Below are 25,586 nucleotides of genomic sequence, written 5' to 3' on the forward strand. Positions count from 1 at the left end.
CGTGGATTTTTTAAAGAATATTTTTTCATGGACCTTCACAACGTGGATTTTTTAAAGAATATTTTTTCATGGACCTTCACAACGTGGATTTTTTAAAGAATATTTTTTCATGGACCTTCACAACAATAAACGTGGATTTTTTAAAGAATATTTTTTCATGGACCTTCACAACAATAAACGTGGATTTTTTAAAGAATATTTTTTCATGGACCTTCACAACAATAAACGTGGATTTTTTAAAGAATATTTTTTCATGGACCTTCACAACAATAAACGTGGATTTTTTAAAGAATATTTTTTCATGGACCTTCACAACAATAAACGTGGATTTTTTAAAGAATATTTTTTCATGGACCTTCACAACAATAAACGTGGATTTTTTAAAGAATATTTTTTCATGGACCTTCACAACAATAAACGTGGATTTTTTAAAGAATATTTTTTCATGGACCTTCACAACAATAAACGTGGATTTTTTAAAGAATATTTTTTCATGGACCTTCACAACAATAAACGTGGATTTTTTACGCAATAACTCTAATAGCCTTATCCCATCGAGAGAAACGTTTAAGTATATCTTCGTCATATGCTGTATTGTGAAATACTTCTATTTTACGTGCTTCTGGCGGATTTTCGTTGGCTTCAATTGGGTTGGGCCAATCTTCGGGGGAACTTTGCAGCCATTGCGGACCATGCCACCATAGGTAATTGTGTATGAGTTCGGATGGGGTACATCCGCGAGATCCCAGATCTGCTGGGTTATCGTGTGACCGCACATGGCGCCAGGGAGTGTTACCAACATTACGAATTATTTTTGCAACCCTATTAGCTACATATGTGTTGCGTGGATTTTTTTTTACCTTTAAATTGAATAATATGTATTTTCGCATTAGTTTTAAATAACTAGATTTAATTATCTATATTTTCTGAATTGCTAATTATTTGTTCTTGAATTTCATTGCATATCAATTGTTTCTCCATTAGCATAATCACCATGTAATTAAATGAATACAACTATGAAATAATTTACCACTATTTAGTAAATTTAAGTGGCAACATTGTATACGGTTTTTATCCGTGCTTTTGTTGTCCCTTTTCTTATTAGGCTGCCATTAGTCAGCATGAGGTTTCTTCTCCCCTTTCTGGTTTTGTCATCCTCACGAACAACAGCACGGATCACACCATTGAATACTCAATTATAATATTTGAATAAAACAATGTAAGTTGAATTTCCGAACTCTGATCCCTTTTAATAACTACAGAAGCAAAAGGAACCGTAAGTAAATAATCTTCTCCCGGACCTAAGTCCTTTCGAAATTCCAAAAGAACCTTAGTTCATCCCATCGGAACCTAAGTTCCTATAAGCGTATAATATATTGTACTTTCCAAGCGTACAATTATATTCCCATAATGTTATAAGAACTATAACATTATTCATGGTCCTTCGAGAATTTACTGAAACCAACCTATAAATTTATATTTCACTCGAATTTCCAACAAAATAAAATAAAATTAATTGACTTGCAATTAATTTGTCAAATTGTCGACAGACGATTTATCGTCAAACAAATTATCATCATTCTCTTATAAATTTCATACTTGTGATAGTCCGGTAACACGATCGATGTTATTGTGATTGATTTGCATTTTGACACTTGCATTTGTGCATTTGCTCAAACGTGGAAAAGAAAGAAGAGAAAATCGCAACAAGTTGATTAAAATGAAAATAATATTGTACATCCTTTATTTGTTAAAAAAATCTTCGTTGCATAAATTATTCTGAAAGTTTACTGCGTTTTTTCTACTCAACTAATGAAATTGCCTATTACTTTTCTTGCGTCCAAAGGAAAGCAAAACATAATTAACGTTAAAAGTCACATGCTTCTGAGGAAACAAAAACACATGGAAATACCTTTAGAAGCATATTTGCTTCTGAGGAAACAAAAACACATGGAAATACCTTTAGAAGCATATTCACACAAATTTCAGTCAATCCTCTAAGTGGACAGGAAAGGAGCAAACATTGCCAAAAATAATTGCCATATCACGTAAGAACATAGGAATTGCTACGTAAAAATCAAATATTAATAACCCCAAGCCAAATGCCACAGACAAAACTAACGAAAAAATAAATAACCCCAGTCTAAGACAATCGAAAGTTTTTTACAGCAACAGTGTCTACACTGCGAAGACAGCTCGGAACAGATTCCAGCAGCACGTATTTTTTTCTCCAACAGAGGCGGTTATTTATGGTAATTGTGACAGAGCCTGCCGACAGAGCCTGCCAGGAATTCAACTGTCCTACCACCGGTTACGTTGAAGCCACCATTCTGCGCAAACAGGGTCTAAAATCGACAACCACAATTTTTAACAATTCCTGATTTATGGTAATAAACAAAATCTGCAAGCTGTAAGCTCCATCCAATGAAAACGTATTATTGGTTTCAATAGACAACATCGAACAAAAACAACAAAAGCCTCAATATTAAAGTTCCCTAAATTCTTTTTCTAGAGTGCGCCGTATTCGTTTGACACCGAAAAGTATCAATCATCCTGGTATCTCCTCCGCCAATTGTCGTTGAAAGCCACTACCGGCAGTCTATGGGAGACAACAAGTAATCGGCATAAACAAGAATAATCATTTTACAGCAACAAATTGTAAGGAAAGCAACAACGGTTTGTGTATCCATCAAGAGTCTCTCCTCAGCCTTGGCAAGGTGTTAGCAAAATTCTCAGCTGCAATACTTAATAACAACATTGTTTGCTTCTCCTAAGCGGTAAACCAAGCATTTGAGTGACTCATCCACAATTGTCGTTGATCGGCCTGTGGAAACCACCAACGACCATCATAACAATTTTGCTGGAGCGAAGAGCGAATTAAGCTCCGCCAACATATGCTGTTTGCAATAGGAAGTGTTTTCGCATTTGCAAGGTGTCAGCAGAATTCTTCGCCGCCATCACTGCGTCTCCTCCGCTACCTGTTTGCAGAAGCAGAGAGCCACAACAAGTCTCTGGTTCAAAATAAAAAAGGAACAAAACAACATCTTGTGTTTGGCAACAAAAACATCTATCCCTCACAACAATTCTTCACTGTGAAATAACACAACAACAACATCAAGAATCCATTGCAAGATAAACATATACTACTTATGGGAACAGAGCCCAACAACAAAAGGAAGAAAAGTCTGCAATCAAATTCGTGTGACCAACAATTTAAAGGTTTGTCTGTCACAAATAAAACCAAAAAAAAAAAAAAAGTTCGCTGCGTGAGTACTAATCCTCGACTTTTCAATTTTTAGTACAAAATAACAGAGTAGTTGTTCTTTTGATTCAACCCCATAACAAATCATAGAAAATTGCAAAAGCAACAACTATTCTCTATTCAATATATATATATAAACATTTTCTCTAAAACTTCATCATTTTAGAAAATATGAAAGAGCGCTTTCAGGAACATTAGCTAAAGTTTTTAACGGCAAAGCTAACTCAAAAGAACAGCAATCAAACTACATACAACGTCTAGATGATAGCTTGTTTCCAAACCAAAACAATATTTCACAACATATCTAAAGTCATCATCCATCTCTTCCACCATAACACGGAACATCAACGTCATCTGTTAGAACTTTAAACATCAATAGTCGTGGAAACCGTTGATCATAGTTTCGAACCATCAAACCCTGCCACCAGGGAACATTTGGAATGTTGACCATAAAACAACAGTAATACAAGAGTTTTCATTTTGAACGCAACACACAAAAGTAACAAAAGGCACCGATTAATACACAAGGAGAACCGTAAGTCCAAATTTACTCTGTTCGTTATTTTAAAATCGTATACCCAACATTGCTTTGAACGCATAACCACGTCATTTGAACCTTAACAACAACAACAACAAGTTTTATATTTGCAACTGTTATACTGGGTATAATAGTTTCAACTATCCATTGTACAGACAAGTCAAATGTAAAAAGCTTTTGATCAGACTTTTAACAAATAGAATCGAGCGTTGACAACTAACCAATCGCGGTTTTTTATAAAGTTTTATATACCCTAGTACTTATCAAATACGAGGTAATCTCTTACCCCAGTGATAAGTGTTCGCACACTGGTAATTAAATCAAAGCGACATCTTTTGGAAAACGTGTCTTTGATTGTTAATCTCTTTACCGCATGAAGCATTCTAAAAGCTGATCACAATTTAACAGAAACTACCGAACTGAACTTTTTGTTTGCCCAGTTGAAAGTTTGTTAAAAAGGGACGAACTTACACTTATTATTGTCTTAGCGTTGAGAGCGAATTTGCTCAAACCAACAAGACTAGTCCTTCAAAACAAATAAGATAAAAACGTTTATCTCTGAAACTTGCACTTTATCATCTTATGCTTTGTCAGCAGGAATTTTTGTTTTTTAGCCTATTGACTCACAACCCTACACTTTTCCAGCACGTACCCTCATCAAGTAAAAATTTGAAACTTTGCTCTCGTTCACAGTTTGGAAGTAAACTTTCATAGCAAAGTTGAAAAAAACAACTCATTCATTATTGGGCGTGTTTGGAAACAAATAATTCTTAAAAAAAAAATAAATAGCCGCATACTGATAACTGAACCAAAACGACATATTTAAAAAACAAATACGTTTATCTCCTCATAGATAAAATTTATATTGAAAGCTCTCAAATTTGATTGTGAATCTTTTACCACATCAAGCATTTTAAAAACGGATCACAATTCTACAAAAACATCAAACTAATTACCCAAAGATAATATTTTTATAAATATTTACCCTTTCCGAAAATCAATTGAAAATTTACGCCTACAATTATCTCAGAGTTGAGAACAAATTTGCTCAAAACTACAAACATAGGATTTAAACCAAAACAAAAAGAGATACAAGAAACTTAAACTTTATCATCTAATGCTTTTGTCAACAGAAGCTTTATTCAAAACTCTACACTTTATCTAGTTCTTTTCTTTGCCTGTGAAAAGAGAGATGCTTTACAATTGAAAAAAAAAAAAACGTTTGCATTGGTTTTCATGAGTATTTGATGGGAAAGCATTCTCACTGATGCTCTATGTTTTTGATTTTATCTACGCTAAAATTTGAACCTCAACTATTGGAACACATTCGTTAATGGTTAGAAATTTGTTATAATTTTTAAGTGTCTGATGACAATATAATCTCATTGATTCTCTGCGTGTTAGCTATTATTTATATTGAACTCGGAGCTACTCTTTATCTGTTTAATTTCCCTAACTATTGAACGGAGAGAAACCAGATTATAGGAAATAATTTAGAGTGCCTAGAAAGAAGTTGTTTTTATGAGTGTGGAAGCAATCTCAGTGACACACTGTTCATTTTAAAACTTTTTCTCAACTTTTTTAAGGTAAATCCAATTTTACGATTGGTAAACAATTGGTTGAACCTCAATTCTTTCAGCACATACTTTCATCAATTGAAAATTTTAAACTCTGCTCTCGAACAGTTTGAAAATAAAATTCGTTCGCAAACCTGAAAGCAAACTACTATTAAAATTTTGTCTGTCGTTAGAAACTAGAAATCACACAACAACATTTCCTGCCTTAATTTGAAATATATATACATACATATTTTTTCTGGAAAAAAACTCTAGGTCTCTCATTTTGTATTTGCTGCACTCGTGTATGTTTACGATTTCTTCTTTGTGAGCGATTTGCTGTGTACTATTTGTACTTCTCCTTTATTCAACTCACATCTTTACAACGGGTATAAGATTTGTTTGCAATATATAGCTCAGAATATATATTAATATAGAACAAATTTCTTATACATCGAGGGTTCCCAACGAATTAAAGTCGTTTTCCCCACATTTATTTACAATTTTTAAATCGAAATGGAAAATTTACAAGGCGAGTTTATTTTTGACTCGGATGATCTGATCATGTTCACATCATCCCTTGATAAAATTCCCATTTCAGATCATACCGATTCTTCATTAGATGTTGTTCTGCAAGATCTCAATGAAAGATGGACAAATCTTCAAAAATCGTATAGGAAAGTTTTCACAAATAACAGGGAAGATATTGATGATACATTCAAAGAATCCGCACAAGAAAAATATGCCACATGCACTAAGAGTTTTCACCTATGCAAAGCTAAACTTCTTGATGCTCAAAAGGCATTAGTTGCTCCTCCCGAGAATAAGTCTATCTCCAAAAATCCCGAACCTGAGAACAATTTCGCTTCTATTAAAGTACCACCCTGTGACACCGAAATATTTCAAGGCGGATATGAGGAATGGCCCTCATTCCGAGATATGTTCACAGCGGTATATATTGAACATCCAAAACTATCCTCGGTACAGAAACTTTATCATCTCCGTCTTAAAGTTAAAGGCCAAGCAGCGGGGATAGTTAGAAAATACAAATTGTGTGGTGAAAACTTTAATTTAGCGTGGGAAGCGCTAACAGCTCGCTACGAAAATAAAAGAATTTTGGTAGACAACCAACTTCGGACCCTCTTCAGCTTGAAAGCAATTAATTCAGAGAGCAGCGAATCTTTACAAAAAATACAAACAACAATTAACGATTGTTTAGCAGCTCTTCAATCGCAAAATATTTCCACTACAGATTGGGATCCCATTCTTGTTTACTTGTGCTCCACCAGACTTTCCCATGAAACCCTATCCCTTTGGGAGCAATCCCTTAAATCCCATAGAGATCTTCCCAAGTGGGAAGAAATGAATGAATTTTTAACAAACAGGTATGAAGTTGTCGAGAGGCTTGACAGTATTCAAGGTTCAAGACTCGTTTCTAAGAAACTCCCAGAAATACACTCTTTTCAAACCGAGGGTATTATGCAAATTAAATGCAAACTCTGTGGTGATGACCATGCCTTAAAAAACTGTACAAAATTTCTCGAAATGAATCCCGCACAAAGAAATCAATATGTTTCCCAGAATAAAATATGTCTCAATTGCCTATCATATAAACATTTAAGGAAAGATTGCAAGAGTAAGTTTGTTTGCATGGAATGCAAAAGAAACCACCATACCTTGTTACACTTTCCTAATACAAAACCTCTAGAAAAGTATCAAAATTCAACTGTGAATTCTAATTTTGCCAGCGCGATGGTGGATGAAGTTGAAGACACGTCCCAAATCACTTCTCATGTTCAAAGTTCATCAACTGTTCAAACTTCCACCCACATAGTCACTAATAGAAATTGTCCTTCGATAGAAAACACTCTGTTGCCCACCGCAATTGTTACCATCCTTCATAATGGCGATACCTTTAAAGCCCGGGCCTTTTTAGATCAAGGATCAGAAAGGTCGTTCATTTCTAAAAGCTTGCAACAGCGCCTTCTACTACCAACAGAAAAACAAAATTTCCAAATAAGAGGCTTAGGTGGACAAATCGTGGCAAATTCTAACTTATTGTGCACTTTCTCACTCTTCTCTGATCTTCACGATCGCGTTATTGAGATGAAAGCTATCGTTGTAAATAAAATCACACGTCTCCTACCAAGTTTTTTCCTTCCCAAAACAGACCTTTCATTTGAAGAATTAAATCAATTAGACATAGCAGATCCAAATTTCCACTCTCCTGGTCATGTCGATCTACTACTGGGAAGTAATGTAATTCCTAGACTTTTATTAGATGGTGTTATGAACATCGCCTCTTCGTTGGTCGCTCAAGCTACAATATTCGGTTGGGTAATTAGTGGCCCAGTTCCAACACAAACCGTATCCTCTTTCTCTATCGAAACTTCTGAGAATTCTGACGTGTCCCTCTCTCATCAACTTAGAAAATTTTGGGAGCAAGAAGAAATCCCAGAAAAGAAACCAATGTCTGCTAGCGATCAATATTGTGAATCCCTATTCCTAAAAACCACCTCACGAGATGCCACGGGTCGTTATGTCGTTCGGCTACCTTTTAAAGAGAATTATAAGGTCGATTCCCCAATCTCCCCATCTAGAACTCAGGCTTTAATTCAATACATTCGAATGGAACAATCTTTAAAAAACAAACCAGATATTGCATGCACTTATAACGATGTCCTAAAGGAATACTTATCCCTTGACCATATGTAACTCACAAACCCTGAAGAAACTTTAAATTCAGGTTCCTGTGATTCTTTTTACCTGCCACATCATGCGGTTATAAGACCTCAGAGTGTTAGCACGAAACTTCGTGTTGTGTTTAACGCATCCAAAAAGACTCATTCTGGAAATTCTCTCAATGACATTTTGCACGTAGGTCCCACCCTTCAATCTGATTTACTAACATTAATTTTGCGTTGGCGTTTCTACAAATATGTATTTAATGGGGATATCGAGAAGATGTATAGACAGATACTCGTTCATCCCGACGATTCTAATTTTCAAAGAATTCTCTGGCGTCCCACTCCTACTTCCCCCATAAAAGATTATGCGTTAAAAACCGTAACATTTGGAGTAAATTGCGCTCCTTACCTTGCTATGAGAACTTTACTTCAATTGGCCCAAGACTCCATGGAATTGTATCCCCAAGCTACTCAAATTATTAAAAAGGAAATGTACGTCGATGACGTTCTCTCTGGAGCTCATAATCCAGAAGCTGCGATTGATTCTCTATCTCAACTAATTGCAATGTTAAAATCTGCAGGGTTTCCTTTGAAAAAAATTACCTCTAACTACCCCGAAATTCTTAATTCAGTCCCCACAGAAAATATTTTGGATTCCAAATTCTTAAAGTTTTATGAAACTAGCGGCACTAAAACATTGGGTGTTCAATGGAATGCCATGCATGATATTTTCTCCTACAAAGTAGATGTCCCATCTCCAACTACCACAATCACAAAAAGGCAAATCTTATCCATTGTTTCGAAAATTTTTGATCCAGCTGGTTGGATCTCGCCTATCATAATAGTGGCAAAAATCATGCTACAACAATTGTGGATAGAAGGAACACAATGGGATGAGAACGTTAAGTCAGTCACGTTGCAAAAGTGGAACCAATTTTCTGCGTCCCTAGGAGAAATTTCTCAGTTCCAAATCCCTCGTTGGATAAATTTCTCCCCCTCGTGCGATTCTCAAATACACGGATTTTGCGATGCCTCTGAAAAGGCTTACTGTGCATCTGTCTATCTCAGGGTAAGTCTAGGCAATTCCGTTCATACCCAACTACTAGTATCCAAAACTAAAGTAGCTCCAATCGATCCTATAAGCCTACCCCGCCTGGAGCTCTGCGCAGCCGTACTACTTTCGCAATTGATTAAGCATATGACTACTAGTTTGCCGTTGCATAATTATGAAGTTTTTCTCTGGAGCGATTCATCTATTACGCTAAGCTGGCTAGACAAACCCCCACACACTTGGAAAACATATGTAGCTAATAGGGTTGCAAAAATAATTCGTAATGTTGGTAACACTCCCTGGCGCCATGTGCGGTCACACGATAACCCAGCAGATCTGGGATCTCGCGGATGTACCCCATCCGAACTCATACACAATTACCTATGGTGGCATGGTCCGCAATGGCTGCAAAGTTCCCCCGAAGATTGGCCCAACCCAATTGAAGCCAACGAAAATCCGCCAGAAGCACGTAAAATAGAAGTATTTCACAATACAGCATATGACGAAGATATACTTAAACGTTTCTCTCGATGGGATAAGGCTATTAGAGTTATTGTGTATATATTTAGATTCTATAAATCCACTCGAAAAATTTGTACTTACTCCTCTCGCACAATATCTCGTGATGAATTCATTGAAATAAAATATTTAACAATTCAATTAACACAAAAATTGCATTATAATAAGGAATACTCAGGACTTACACAATCTCATACAGTTCACAAGAAAAGTTCACTGTTTCCCTTGAACCCATTTATTGACAATCGAGGCATTATACGAGCAAATGGAAGAATCACCAACTCAAACCTATCATACAACGAACGTCATCCCATAATAATACATAAAGACTCTGAATATTGCAAATTGTATCTTACCTTTATTCACAACTTTTTACTTCACGCTGAAAACAGTTTGATGCTCAGAACAATTCGCGAAGAATACTATATCTCCCGATTGCGATCATCAATAAAAAAATGTATTAGAAATTGCAAAGCGTGTACCATATACAAGCATAGATTACAATCTCAAATTATGGCGACTCTTCCCTCAGAGCGCAGTACATTTTCTCTACCTTTTTCATTTACCGGATTAGACTTCGCTGGTCCATTTTCTACCAAGACATCAAATGTGAGACAAGCCGTATATCAGAAAAGTTATGTCTGCGTATTTGTTTGCTTCAGCACGAAGGCAATTCACTTAGAACTTTGTTCAAGTCTCTCTTCCGAGTCATTCTTATCAGCATTTGTTCGCTTCGTTGGGCGCCGAGGGTTACCTCTAAAGGTAATGTCAGATAATGGCACGAACTTCATCGGAGCAGAAAGAAAATTACGATACGAGTTCGCACAATTTCTAAATAATTCTGCCGAAGATGTAATTAAAAAGTATACTCCCCAAGGACTTCAGTGGTCGTTTATCCCACCAAACGCACCACACATGGGAGGTCTGTGGGAAGCAGGCGTCAAATCCTTTAAGTCACACTTTAAAAAAGTTGCTCAAAACCATAGATATACATTTGAAGAATTTTATACTTTACTCACACGCATTGAAGCAGTTCTTAATTCACGCCCTTTATCACCAATGACAGACGATTCTCACGACTTATTAGCTCTTACACCAGGACATTTTTTAAGAGGAGCACCACTCGTGGCTTTACCCGAAACATTTTCCGATGATTTAACTCTATCCGATAGATATGAAAAACTTAAAACCCAACAGCACCAATTTGCTCGCCGATGGAAAGATGAGTACATCAAAGAGTTACAGCGTAGATACAAATGGCAATCCCCCATGGAAAATGTCAAACAAGATCAACTAGTAGTTGTAAAGGACGATCAGTTACCACCTTGCGAGTGGAAACTAGGTCGCATAAAAAAGGTATATCATGGAGTTGACGGCTTGGTGAGAGTTGCAGATATTCGAACTGCAACAGGTGTTGTAACCAGAGACATTACAAGATTATGCCCTCTCTTCTCTGATAACAATCAGCACTAATCAAACATTAATTCTCATGTTTCAGAAATGATTTCCATTTCAAAATTTTCACGCATATCTTTCTATACACTCTCTTACACTCACTTCCGTGATATTTTGTCGTACCACAGCATTAACTAATTAATTTCGTTTATTTAACAGGCCGCCACGTAATCCAAGAGTACATAAATGCCTCATTTGCGAGCGTTATCATTCCTTGCGTTTTTGTAGACAATTCCTTGAAATGGACATAGGGACAAGAAGAAGAGAAGTACGTCGCTTAGGTTATTGCTTCAACTGCCTCGCTCGGTCACATAAAACATATGAGTGCACTTCCGAAGATGCGTGTGCAAAATGCGGATCCGAACATCATACTTTGCTTCATCTTCCTCCGACGGAATCATTTACATATGCGCAAATTCAGCAAGGTCAAAGAAGCCTGGGTGAAAGGTCAGGTACAAGTCGACGTGAGGATAATAGGGTGACGACTTCGCCAAGACGACAACAAGCTCGACAAGTCATAGAAAGAACACGAAGGCCAGAACCGAGGGAAGATTTATCAATAGTGGTACAGCGTTCCAATACAATGCTCAAGCAGCGTAGGCTTCTTCAGCAGGCAATAATGGCCTTGAAACGTTTAAACGGAACACTCGAAGATTGACTATCGTCAAGAGGCGGGAGGATGTAGAGAGCAGTTTACCTTTAAATTGAATAATATGTATTTTCGCATTAGTTTTAAATAACTAGATTTAATTATCTATATTTTCTGAATTGCTAATTATTTGTTCTTGAATTTCATTGCATATCAATTGTTTCTCCATTAGCATAATCACCATGTAATTAAATGAATACAACTATGAAATAATTTACCACTATTTAGTAAATTTAAGTGGCAACATTGTATACGATTTTTATCCGTGCTTTTGTTGTCCCTTTTCTTATTAGGCTGCCATTAGTCAGCATGAGGTTTCTTCTCCCCTTTCTGGTTTTGTCATCCTCACGAACAACAGCACGGATCACACCATTGAATACTCAATTATAATATTTGAATAAAACAATGTAAGTTGAATTTCCGAACTCTGATCCCTTTTAATAACTACAGAAGCAAAAGGAACCGTAAGTAAATAATCTTCTCCCGGACCTAAGTCCTTTCGAAATTCCAAAAGAACCTTAGTTCATCCCATCGGAACCTAAGTTCCTATAAGCGTATAATATATTGTACTTTCCAAGCGTACAATTATATTCCCATAATGTTATAAGAACTATAACATTATTCATGGACCTTCACAACAATAAACGTGGATTTTTTAAAGAATATTTTTTCATGGACCTTCACAACAATAAACGTGGATTTTTTAAAGAATATTTTTTCATGGACCTTCACAACAATAAACGTGGATTTTTTAAAGAATATTTTTTCATGCACCTTCACAACAATAAACGTGGCTTTTTTCAAGAATATTTTTTCATGGACCTTCACAACAATAAACGTGGATTTTTTAAAGAATATTTTTTCATGGACCTTCACAACAATAAACGTGGATTTTTTAAAGAATATTTTTTCATGGACCTTCACAACAATAAACGTGGATTTTTTAAAGAATATTTTTTCATGGACCTTCACAACGTGGATTTTTTAAAGAATATTTTTCATGGACCTTCACAACGTGGATTTTTTAAAGAATATTTTTTCATGGACCTTCACAACGTGGATTTTTTAAAGAATATTTTTTCATGGACCTTCACAACGTGGATTTTTTAAAGAATATTTTTTCATGGACCTTCACAACGTGGATTTTTTAAAGAATATTTTTTCATGGACCTTCACAACGTGGATTTTTTAAAGAATATTTTTCATGGACCTTCACAACGTGGATTTTTTAAAGAATATTTTTTCATGGACCTTCACAACAATAAACGTGGATTTTTTAAAGAATATTTTTTCATGGACCTTCACAACAATAAACGTGGATTTTTTAAAGAATATTTTTTCATGGACCTTCACAACAATAAACGTGAATTTTTTAAAGAATATTTTTTCATGGACCTTCACAACGTGGATTTTTTAAAGAATATTTTTTCATGGACCTTCACAACGTGGATTTTTTAAAGAATATTTTTTCATGGACCTTCACAACGTGGATTTTTTAAAGAATATTTTTTCATGGACCTTCACAACGTGGATTTTTTAAAGAATATTTTTTCATGGACCTTCACAACGTGGATTTTTTAAAGAATATTTTTCATGGACCTTCACAACGTGGATTTTTTAAAGAATATTTTTTCATGGACCTTCACAACAATAAACGTGGATTTTTTTAAAGAATATTTTTTCATGGACCTTCACAACAATAAACGTGGATTTTTTAAAGAATATTTTTTCATGGACCTTCACAACAATAAACGTGGATTTTTTAAAGAATATTTTTTCATGGACCTTCACAACAATAAACGTGGATTTTTTAAAGAATATTTTTTCATGGACCTTCACAACAATAAACGTGGATTTTTTAAAGAATATTTTTTCATGGACCTTCACAACAATAAACGTGGATTTTTTAAAGAATATTTTTTCATGGACCTTCACAACAATAAACGTGGATTTTTTAAAGAATATTTTTTTATGGACCTTCACAACAATAAACGTGGATTTTTTAAAGAATATTTTTTCATGGACCTTCACAACAATAAACGTGGATTTTTTAAAGAATATTTTTTCATGGACCTTCACAACAATAAACGTGGATTTTTTAAAGAATATTTTTTCATGGACCTTCACAACAATAAACGTGGATTTTTTAAAGAATATTTTTTCATGGACCTTCACAACAATAAACGTGGATTTTTTAAAGAATATTTTTTCATGGACCTTCACAACAATAAACGTGGATTTTTTAAAGAATATTTTTTCATGGACCTTCACAACAATAAACGTGGATTTTTTAAAGAATATTTTTTCATGGACCTCCACAACAATAAACGTGGATTTTTTTAAAGAATATTTTTTCATGGTCCTTCACAACAATAAACGTGGATTTTTTAAAGAATATTTTTTCATGGACCTTCACAACAATAAACGTGGATTTTTTAAAGAATATTTTTTCATGGACCTTCACAACAATAAACGTGGATTTTTTAAAGAATATTTTTTCATGGACCTTCACAACAATAAACGTGGATTTTTTAAAGAATAGTTTTTCATGGACCTTCACAACAATAAACGTGGATTTTTTTAAAGAATATTTTTTCATGGACCTCCACAACAATAAACGTGGATTTTTTTAAAGAATATTTTTTCATGGACCTTCACAACAATAAACGTGGATTTTTTAAAGAATATTTTTTCATGGACCTTCACAACAATAAACGTGGATTTTTTAAAGAATATTTTTTCATGGACCTTCACAACAATAAACGTGGATTTTTTAAAGAATATTTTTTCATGGACCTTCACAACAATAAACGTGGATTTTTTAAAGAATATTTTTTCATGGACCTTCACAACAATAAACGTGGATTTTTTAAAGAATAGTTTTTCATGGACCTTCACAACAATAAACGTGGATTTTTTAAAGAATATTTTTTCATGGACCTCCACAACAATAAACGTGGATTTTTTAAAGAATATTTTTTCATGGACCTCCACAACAATAAACGTGGATTTTTTAAAGAATAGTTTTTCATGGACCTTCACAACAATAAACGTGGATTTTTTAAAGAATAGTTTTTCATGGACCTTCACAACAATAAACGTGGATTTTTTAAAGAATATTTTTAGAAACCTTCAGACCAAATAAACGTGGATTTTTTTAAGAATATTTTTAGAGACCTTCAGACCAAATAAACGTGGATTTTTTAAAGAATATTTTTAGAGACCTTCAGACCAAATAAACGTGGATTTTTTAAAGAATATTTTTAGAGACCTTCAGACCAAATAAACGTGGATTTTTTAAAGAATATTTTTAGAGACCTTCAGACCAAATAAACGTGGATTTTTTAAAGAATATTTTTAGAGACCTTCAGACCAAATAAACGTGGATTTTTTAAAGAATATTTTTAGAGACCTTCAGACCAAATAAACGTGGATTTTTTAAAGAATATTTTTAGAGACCTTCAGACCAAATAAACGTGGATTTTTTAAAGAATATTTTTAGAGACCTTCAGACCAAATAAACGTGGATTTTTTAAAGAATATTTTTAGAGACCTTCAGACCAAATAAACGTGGATTTTTTAAAGAATATTTTTAGAGACCTTCAGACCAAATAAACGTGGATTTTTTAAAGAATATTTTTAGAGACCTTCAGACCAAATAAACGTGGATTTTTTAAAGAATATTTTTAGAGACCTTCAGACCAAATAAACGTGGATTTTTTAAAGAATATTTTTAGAGACCTTCAGACCAAATAAACGTGGATTTTTTAAAGAATATTTTTAGAGACCTTCAGACCAAATAAACGTGGATTTTTTAAAGAATATTTTTAGAGACCTTCAGACCAAATAAACGTGGATTTTTTAAAGAATATTTTTAGAGACCTTCAGACCAAATAAACGTGGATTTTTTAAAGAATATTTTTAGAGACCTTCAGACCAAATAAACGTGGATTTTTTAAAGAATATTTTTAGAGACCTTCAGACCAAATAAACGTGGATTTTTTAAAGAATATTTTTAGAGACCTTCAGACCAAATAAACGTGGATTTTTTAAAGAATATTTTTAGAGACCTTCAGACCAAATAAACGTGGATTTTTTAAAGAATATTTTTAGAGACCTTCAGACCAAATAAACGTGGATTTTTTAAAGAATATTTTTAGAGACCTTCAGACCAAATAAACGTGGATTTTTTAAAGAATATTTTTAGAGACCTTCAGACCAAGAACCGTGCCTATTTTTCAGGGACCTTTAGACCAATAAATGAACGTGAATTTTTGAAAAATATTTTTCATGATACATCAGACGACCAATAATCCTGGAAACGTAATTACAAAAAACACATTATTTACTTCATCTGCATAAAACCAAACCCAAGGATATCAATGTAAGAGCTCAGTTGTTGTTACTGTAAGCCCGCCATATTTAATGTGGCGAACCTCATCTGTTTCGTCAAACATTGAGGATATAAAAAGGATCAAATACTCATTTCGGTTTTTGTTACAAGCCACCTACCACATTCTAACAAGTCCATAGCCGGCTATAGAAGCGGCAGGAAAAAAACACTAACAATGTTTTGTGAGAATAATCACCGCCACAAAAAGCTCATTGAACATTACCACCACCACCAACAACGTGCAACGTGGTTTGTCATTTTGATCCTAAGCCAAGATACTCAGCCCAAAAGAAGAAAGAGAAGCAACAATTGCCTACATTACTTGGGATACAAGTAAAATACGCAATGGCGCATTATTACGACTGGCAAAAACCAGAACAGACATTTCCGGCGGAAGTTAAATTACAATACTCTAAGCTCTACTGCTGCTAGCTGTGCTGTTTATAGGCTCTTTTTGGTTAGTTTTCAATTTACTTGTGGCGTAGTACGCATTTTGCTCATACCCGCAGTGTTTGGGTGTTGGGGCTTGTCATTGTCACCGTTGTCATTTTTTGGTCCTATTAGTGTCATTGTTATTGTTATAGATGTTACTTTTTCGGCAGTTTAATTTGTTTTTCGTAGACGAGAAAGAGGGGGAAAAAGGAATGGGACAGTGGGTAAAGGCGACTATCAAGCCTTTATAAAAGAGTTGAGATGCCCATGAAAAAATATTTTTTAAAAAATCCACGTCTGTTGGGTCCATGAGAAAATATTTTTTTAAAAAATCCACGTCTGTTGGGTCCATGAGAAAATATTTTTTAAAAAATCCACGTCTGTTGGGTCCATGAGAAAATATTTTTTAAAAAATCCACGTCTGTTGGGTCCATGAGAAAATATTTTTTAAAAAATCCACGTCTGTTGGGTCCATGAGAAAATATTTTTTAAAAAATCCACGTCTGTTGGGTCCATGAGAAAATATTTTTTAAAAAATCCACGTCTGTTGGGTCCATGAGAAAATATTTTTTAAAAAATCCACGTCTGTTGGGTCCATGAGAAAATATTTTTTAAAAAATCCACGTCTGTTGGGTCCATGAGAAAATATTTTTTAAAAAATCCACGTCTGTTGGGTCCATGAGAAAATATTTTTTAAAAAATCCACGTCTGTTGGGTCCATGAGAAAATATTTTTTAAAAAATCCACGTCTGTTGGGTCCATGAGAAAATATTTTTTAAAAAATCCACGTCTGTTGGGTCCATGAGAAAATATTTTTTAAAAAATCCACGTCTGTTGGGTCCATGAGAAAATATTTTTTAAAAAATCCACGTCTGTTGGGTCCATGAGAAAATATTTTTTAAAAAAAACACGATTGTTGGGTCCATGAGAAAATATTTTTTAAAAAATCCACGTCTGTTGGGTCCATGAGAAAATATTTTTTAAAAAAAACACGATTGTTGGGTCCATGAAAAATTATTTTTTAAAAAAATCCGCGTCTATTTGGTCCATGAGAAAATATTTTTTAAAAAATCCGCCTCTATTTGGTCCATGAGAAAATATTTTTTAAAAAAATCCACGTCAGTTGGGTCCTTGAGAAAATATTTTTTAAAAAAATCCACGTTTGTTGCGTCCATGAGAAAATATTTTTTTAAAAAATCCACGTTTGTTGGGTCCATGAGAAAATATTTTTTAAAAAATCCACGTCTGTTTTGTCCATGAGAAAATATTTTTTAAAAAATCCACGTCTGTTGGGTCCATGAGAAAATATTTTTTAAAAAAATCCACGTCTGTTGGGTCCATGAGAAAATATTTTTTGAAAAATCCACGTCTGTTGGGTCCATGAGAAAATATTTTTTAAAAAAATCCACGTCTGTTGGGTCCATGAGAAAATATTTTTTGAAAAATCCACGTCTGTTGGGTCCATGAGAAAATATTTTTTAAAAAATCCACGTTTGTTGCGTCCTTGAGAAAATATTTTATAAAAAATCCACGTTTGTTGGGTCCTTGAGAAAATATTTTTTTTTAAAAAAATCTACGTTAGTTGCATACATTAGAAAATATTTTTTTAAAAAATCCACGTCTGTTGCGCCCATGAGAAAATATTTTTTAAAAAATCCACGTTTGTTGCATCCATTAGAAAATATTTTTTTTTAAAAAATCCACGTCTGTTACGCCCATGAGAAAATATTTTTTAAAAAATCCAGGTCGGTTGGGTCCATGAGAAAATATTTTTAAAAAATCCACGTTTGTTGCGTCCATGAGAAAATATTTTTTAAAAAATCCACGTCTGTTGGGTCCACGGGAAAATATTTTTTAAAAAATCAACGTCGGTTAGGTCCATGAGACAATATTTTTTAAAAAAAATCAACGATTTTGTGTCCATGAGAAAATATTTTATAAAAAAAATTTCCACGTCTGTTGGGTCAATGAGAAAATATTTTTTAAAAAATCCACGTCTGTTGGGTCAATGAGAAAATATTTTATAAAAAAAATTTCCACGTCTGTTGGGTCAATGAGAAAATATTTTTTAAAAAATCCACGTCTGTTGGGTCAATGAGAAAATATTTTTTAAAAAATCCACGTCTGTTGGGTCCATGAAAAAATAATTTTTAAGAAATAGACGTTTGTTGGGTCCACAAGAAAATATTTTTTAAAAAATCCACATCTGTTGGGTCCATGAGAAAATATTGTATAAAAAATCCACGTCTGTTGGGTCCATGAGAAATTATTTTTTAAAAATCCACGTCTGTTGGGTCCATGAGAAAATATTTTTTAAAAAATCCACGTCTGTTGGGTCCATGAGAAAATATTTCTTAAAAAATCCATATCTGTTGGGTCCATGAGAAAATATTTTTTTTAAAAAATCCACGTTTGTTGGGTCAATGAAAAAAATTACCTTTAAAAAATTCACGGTGGTTGGGTCCACGAAAAAATATTCTTTAAAAAATCTACGTTTAGTTCCACTGTTCCCCCTTCTCCATTCATCCTGTCCAAAACCGTAGCACTCCTTAATAAGGTGTTTCACTACCTCTCCTTCTCCCCTACACCTTACTGTGCTTCATGTGTAAGCAAATGGAAACTGTTGCATATTTTCAGGAGGGGTTTTATATTCTTGGCAGCTGATTCTGGAATTTGTAGTTGCAAACAAGTTTGTTAAGTTATCTTTAGGCTTATTTGTATTAAATTTGTTCCAACGTTTTTGATAGGATTTCCCAATTTTGTTTTGCTTTCTTTATTACAACAACCAATCCCCTCCTCCTGCCCACCCCACCATAGATATAGAAACACATTGCAAAGGTGGATTTAGTTGGTGGCCCCATTTTTATTCATTCCGCTTCGTATTTTTTTCCTGGTTTATTTAATGGGGTTTTGGAGGATTTTGTTGGATTTTAATTTACTCTACAATTTGTAGTTGATGATGCTGTTGTTGCTGTTGTTGGCTTGTTGTTTTTTGAGGTTGGAATTTGTAGCATGCACCTGCTGTGTTATTCTGTTTGTTATTTCCTGTTGCTACAGTTTCCTCTTGTTGTTGTTGCTGTTTTATTGCAACAAATATTGGCAAGACTGTCTATGGTAAATTCTTGTTAATAAAATGAGAGGATTTTTTTTCCTTTGAGGGAATATCTGTTGCCTGTTAACCTCCCACACATTTCGTTACCTTCTTGCTGCGATGTTCGGCCTGCCAAATTTTTCTACACCATTTTTGTGGTTTCATTTAACATTGGATTTTTTAGATTATCGTTTGTTTCAATGTAAAGAAGGGGGACTTCTTTGTTCAAAACAAATTGTTATTTTGCCCAAAAACACAGCTGGTGATCAGCTTGTCAGACACTACAACTGTTGCAGGTTTAGATGATTTCCATGGGCAATTTGAGTTTTATGAGGCATGTTGAATTTTTTTTTCACCACCATCACAACAATAAACGTGGATTTTTAAAGAATATTTTTTCACCCACCATCACAACAATAAACGTGAATTTTTTAAAAAATATTATTTTACCCAACATCACAACAATAAACGTGGATTTTTAAAGAATATTTTTTCATCCATCGTCAGGCCAATAAACGTGGATTTTTAAAGAATATTTTTTCACCCAACATCACAACAATAAACGTGGATTTTTTTAAAGAATATTTTTTCACCGAACGTTACAACAACAAACGTGGATTGTTTAAAGAATATTTTTTCACCCAACATTACAACAACAAACGTGGATTTTTTAAAGAATATTTTTCACCCACCATTACAGCAATAAACGTGGATTTTTTAAAGAATATTTTTCACCCACCATTACAGCAATAAACGTGGATTTTTTAAAGAATATTTTTCACCCACCATTACAGCAATAAACGAGGATTTTTTAAAGAATATTTTTCACCCACCATTACAGCAATAAACGTGGATTTTTTAAAGAATATTTTTCACCCACCATTACAGCAATAAACGTGGATTTTTTAAAGAATATTTTTCACCCACCATTACAGCAATAAACGTGGATTTTTTAAAGAATATTTTTCACCCACCATTACAGCAATAAACGTGGATTTTTTAAAGAATATTTTTCACCCACCATTACAGCAATAAACGTGGATTTTTTAAAGAATATTTTTCACCCACCATTACAGCAATAAACGTGGATTTTTTAAAGAATATTTTTCACCCACCATTACAGCAATAAACGTGGATTTTTTAAAGAATATTTTTCACCCACCATTACAGCAATAAACGTGGATTTTTTAAAGAATATTTTTCACCCACCATTACAGCAATAAACGTGGATTTTTTAAAGAATATTTTTCACCCACCATTACAGCAATAAACGTGGATTTTTTAAAGAATATTTTTCACCCACCATTACAGCAATAAACGTGGATTTTTTAAAGAATATTTTTCACCCACCATTACAGCAATAAACGTGGATTTTTTAAAGAATATTTTTCACCCACCATTACAGCAATAAACGTGGATTTTTTAAAGAATATTTTTCACCCACCATTACAGCAATAAACGTGGATTTTTTAAAGAATATTTTTCACCCACCATTACAGCAATAAACGTGGATTTTTTAAAGAATATTTTTCACCCACCATTACAGCAATAAACGTGGATTTTTTAAAGAATATTTTTCACCCACCATTACAGCAATAAACGTGGATTTTTTAAAGAATATTTTTCACCCACCATTACAGCAATAAACGTGGATTTTTTAAAGAATATTTTTCACCCACCATTACAGCAATAAACGTGGATTTTTTAAAGAATATTTTTCACCCACCATTACAGCAATAAACGTGGATTTTTTAAAGAATATTTTTCACCCACCATTACAGCAATAAACGTGGATTTTTTAAAGAATATTTTTCACCCACCATTACAGCAATAAACGTGGATTTTTTAAAGAATATTTTTCACCCACCATTACAGCAATAAACGTGGATTTTTTAAAGAATATTTTTCACCCACCATTACAGCAATAAACGTGGATTTTTTAAAGAATATTTTTCACCCACCATTACAGCAATAAACGTGGATTTTTTAAAGAATATTTTTCACTCACCATTACAGCAATAAACGTGGATTTTTTAAAGAATATTTTTCACCCACCATTACAGCAATAAACGTGGATTTTTTAAAGAATATTTTTCACCCACCATTACAGCAATAAACGTGGATTTTTTAAAGAATATTTTTCACCCACCATTACAGCAATAAACGTGGATTTTTTAAAGAATATTTTTCACCCACCATTACAGCAATAAACGTGGATTTTTTAAAGAATATTTTTCACCCACCATTACAGCAATAAACGTGGATTTTTTAAAGAATATTTTTCACCCACCATTACAGCAATAAACGTGGATTTTTTAAAGAATATTTTTCACCCACCATTACAGCAATAAACGTGGATTTTTTAAAGAATATTTTTCACCCACCATTACAGCAATAAACGTGGATTTTTTAAAGAATATTTTTCACCCACCATTACAGCAATAAACGTGGATTTTTTAAAGAATATTTTTCACCCACCATTACAGCAATAAACGTGGATTTTTTAAAGAATATTTTTCACCCACCATTACAGCAATAAACGTGGATTTTTTAAAGAATATTTTTCACCCACCATTACAGCAATAAACGTGGATTTTTTAAAGAATATTTTTCACCCACCATTACAGCAATAAACGTGGATTTTTTAAAGAATATTTTTCACCCACCATTACAGCAATAAACGTGGATTTTTTAAAGAATATTTTTCACCCACCATTACAGCAATAAACGTGGATTTTTTAAAGAATATTTTTCACCCACCATTACAGCAATAAACGTGGATTTTTTAAAGAATATTTTTCACCCACCATTACAGCAATAAACGTGGATTTTTTAAAGAATATTTTTCACCCACCATTACAGCAATAAACGTGGATTTTTTAAAGAATATTTTTCACCCACCATTACAGCAATAAACGTGGATTTTTTAAAGAATATTTTTCACCCACCATTACAGCAATAAACGTGGATTTTTTAAAGAATATTTTTCACCCACCATTACAGCAATAAACGTGGATTTTTTAAAGAATATTTTTCACCCACCATTACAGCAATAAACGTGGATTTTTTAAAGAATATTTTTCACCCACCATTACAGCAATAAACGTGGATTTTTTAAAGAATATTTTTCACCCACCATTACAGCAATAAACGTGGATTTTTTAAAGAATATTTTTCACCCACCATTACAGCAATAAACGTGGATTTTTTAAAGAATATTTTTCACCCACCATTACAGCAATAAACGTGGATTTTTTAAAGAATATTTTTCACCCACCATTACAGCAATAAACGTGGATTTTTTAAAGAATATTTTTCACCCACCATTACAGCAATAAACGTGGATTTTTTAAAGAATATTTTTCACCCACCATTACAGCAATAAACGTGGATTTTTTAAAGAAAAAATTTCCATCCATCGTCAGGTCAATAAAAGTGGTTTTTTTTGGCAATGTATGTGGACTTCCTGATGAACCTCAAAAAAAAGTTCACATTTATTTTCATTTATATTTCTTGACAGTTTCATTACCTCCCCTCCCTCTATTTTTTCCCAACTAAATACAAAATTATAAAGTTACGGATAAAATAGCCAACACAAAACAGTATCAAAGGACCACTTAAGAAATCACGGTCTATGTAAAATATAAAAAGCAGCAGGTGACCTAAAACTTTGTACAGATTTTCTTTGTCCTATTCCTTCCTTGTCCTTTCAATTTCAAATCTTCAACTTCACGACATTTTCCTTTGGCATGCTCTTCAAGCATGCTAGCTAGCACTACTAAGCTTTTGGCTGTCTTTTTAATGCCGGGAGTTGATTACAAAGAGAAGAAAAACATACACAACAACAAAAATAACAACCTGTACTTCATTTAAATTAGAAAGGTGCCAAAAAAAGCAAAAACAAAAAAAAATCCTTTAATTCAATAACAAATGAGAAAAATACGAACAGACGGACAACAACGACAAATAAATATATTTACAAGGAAAGCTCAAAGAGATTTTTCGATGGAAAACAGAGGACCACCACCACCTCTTGGCACACACTCTCGGTTGCTTAACAAAGAAATAAAAGAAAACCACAGAAAATCCCTTAAAAACACAAAAATGTTCCAAAATGTTGTTGCTGTTGCAAATGGGGAAAGTCCATCATTTCCCTTAGCGCCAATTGCGAGTGGTTGGGCGTCGAGTGTTTAATTTTCTCTGACTCCATGCAATTCCTGTATTTCAATGGCAAATGAAGTCTGCCGTCCATCCAAGTGATCCAAGTTAATGTGGTTTTGGGTATCAGTTGTCTGCCTGACAAACTGGCATTTACCCTGACTGGAGGAGCATAATGATGCGACACAGCTGTACTAGATTAATTTTCTTTAATACCATTATTCAAAACTGTATAGAAAAGGTGTAACCGGAGAGGAATTGAAGATTTACCTGTTTTGAGTAATTTGTGACAGGATTTAAGGGCTTAAGACAACCCGCTGCAAACCTAAAGGCAGGGTTTCTCTATGCGAGAGTTGAAGGCAGTCTTTATAGAGACATTCAAAGGGGTATTTATGGACGAGGTGAACGTAGTCTATATAGACGATACATATGCTACTTATTGGTCTAATGGTGGATGAAGAAAACATTCTTTAAAAAATCCACATTTATTGTTGTGATGGTGGATCAAAAAATATTTTTTAAAAAATCCACATTTATTGTTGTGATGGTGGGTGAAAAAATATTTTTTAAAAAATCCACATTTATTGTTGTGATGGTGGGTGAAAAAATATTCTTTAAAAAATCCACGTTTATTGTTGTGAAGGTCGGTGAAAAAATATTATTTAAAAAATCCACGTTTATTGTTGTGATAGTGGGTGAAAAAATATTCTTTAAAAAATCCACGTTTATTGTTGTGATGGTGGGTGAAAAAATGTTCTTTAAAAAATCCACGTTTATTGTTGTGATGGTGGGTGAAAAAATATTCTTTAAAAAATCCACGTTTATTGTTGTGATGGTGGGTGAAAAAATATTCTTTAAAAAATCCACGTTTATTGTTGTGATGGTGGGTGAAAAAATATTCTTTAAAAAATCCACGTTTATTGCTGTGATGGTGGGTGAAAAAATATTCTTTAAAAAATCCACGTTTATTGTTGTGAAGGTCGGTGAAAAAATATTCTTTAAAAAATCCACGTTTATTGTTGTGATGGTGGGTGAAAAATATTCTTTAAAAAATCCACGTTTATTGTTGTGATGGTGGGTGAAAAATATTCTTTAAAAAATCCACGTTTATTGTTGTGATGGTGGGTGAAAAATATTCTTTAAAAAATCCACGTTTATTGTTGTGATGGTGGGTGAAAAAATATTCTTTAAAAAATCCACGTTTATTGTTGTGATGGTGGGTGAAAAAATATTCTTTAAAAAATCCACGTTTATTGTTGTGATGGTGGGTGAAAAAATATTCTTTAAAAAATCCACGTTTATTGTTGTGATGGTGGGTGAAAAAATATTCTTTAAAAAATCCACGTTTATTGTTGTGATGGTGGGTGAAAAAATATTCTTTAAAAAATCCACGTTTATTGTTGTGATGGTGGGTGAAAAATATTCTTTAAAAAATCCACGTTTATTGTTGTGATGGTGGGTGAAAAAATATTCTTTAAAAAATCCACGTTTATTGTTGTGATGGTGGGTGAAAAAATATTCTTTAAAAAATCCACGTTTATTGTTGTGATGGTGGGTGAAAAAATATTCTTTAAAAAATCCACGTTTATTGTTGTGATGGTGGGTGAAAAAATATTCTTTAAAAAATCCACGTTTATTGTTGTGATGGTGGGTGAAAAAATATTCTTTAAAAAATCCACGTTTATTGTTGTGATGGTGGGTGAAAAAATATTCTTTAAAAAATCCACGTTTATTGTTGTGATGGTGGGTGAAAAAATATTCTTTAAAAAATCCACATTTATTGTTGTGATGGTGG

The 25,586-nt window shown here is 33.4% G+C and overlaps 1 long non-coding RNA gene across 2 annotated transcripts; it reads left to right on the top strand.

Annotated features, from left to right (window-relative positions):
* Window positions 1–1,159: 1,159 nt before the first annotated feature.
* On the top strand, window positions 1,160–12,015 carry LOC141393782 (uncharacterized). 2 transcript variants are annotated; one of them, XR_012410182.1, is made up of 4 exons: window positions 1,160–1,219; window positions 2,238–3,219; window positions 3,429–3,797; window positions 11,228–12,015. It is a non-coding gene; the product is annotated as an uncharacterized lncRNA (long non-coding RNA). The 2 variants fall into 2 exon arrangements; XR_012410181.1 differs by lacking the exon at window positions 1,160–1,219 and having other exon boundaries at window positions 1,942–3,219.
* The last annotated feature ends 13,571 nt before the right edge of the window (window positions 12,016–25,586 follow it).

The sequence above is a fragment of the Musca autumnalis genome, unplaced genomic scaffold (assembly GCF_047663935.1).
Source record: "Musca autumnalis isolate F117 unplaced genomic scaffold, ASM4766393v1 scaffold_2, whole genome shotgun sequence".
NCBI classification, from domain to species: Eukaryota; Metazoa; Arthropoda; class Insecta; order Diptera; family Muscidae; genus Musca; species Musca autumnalis.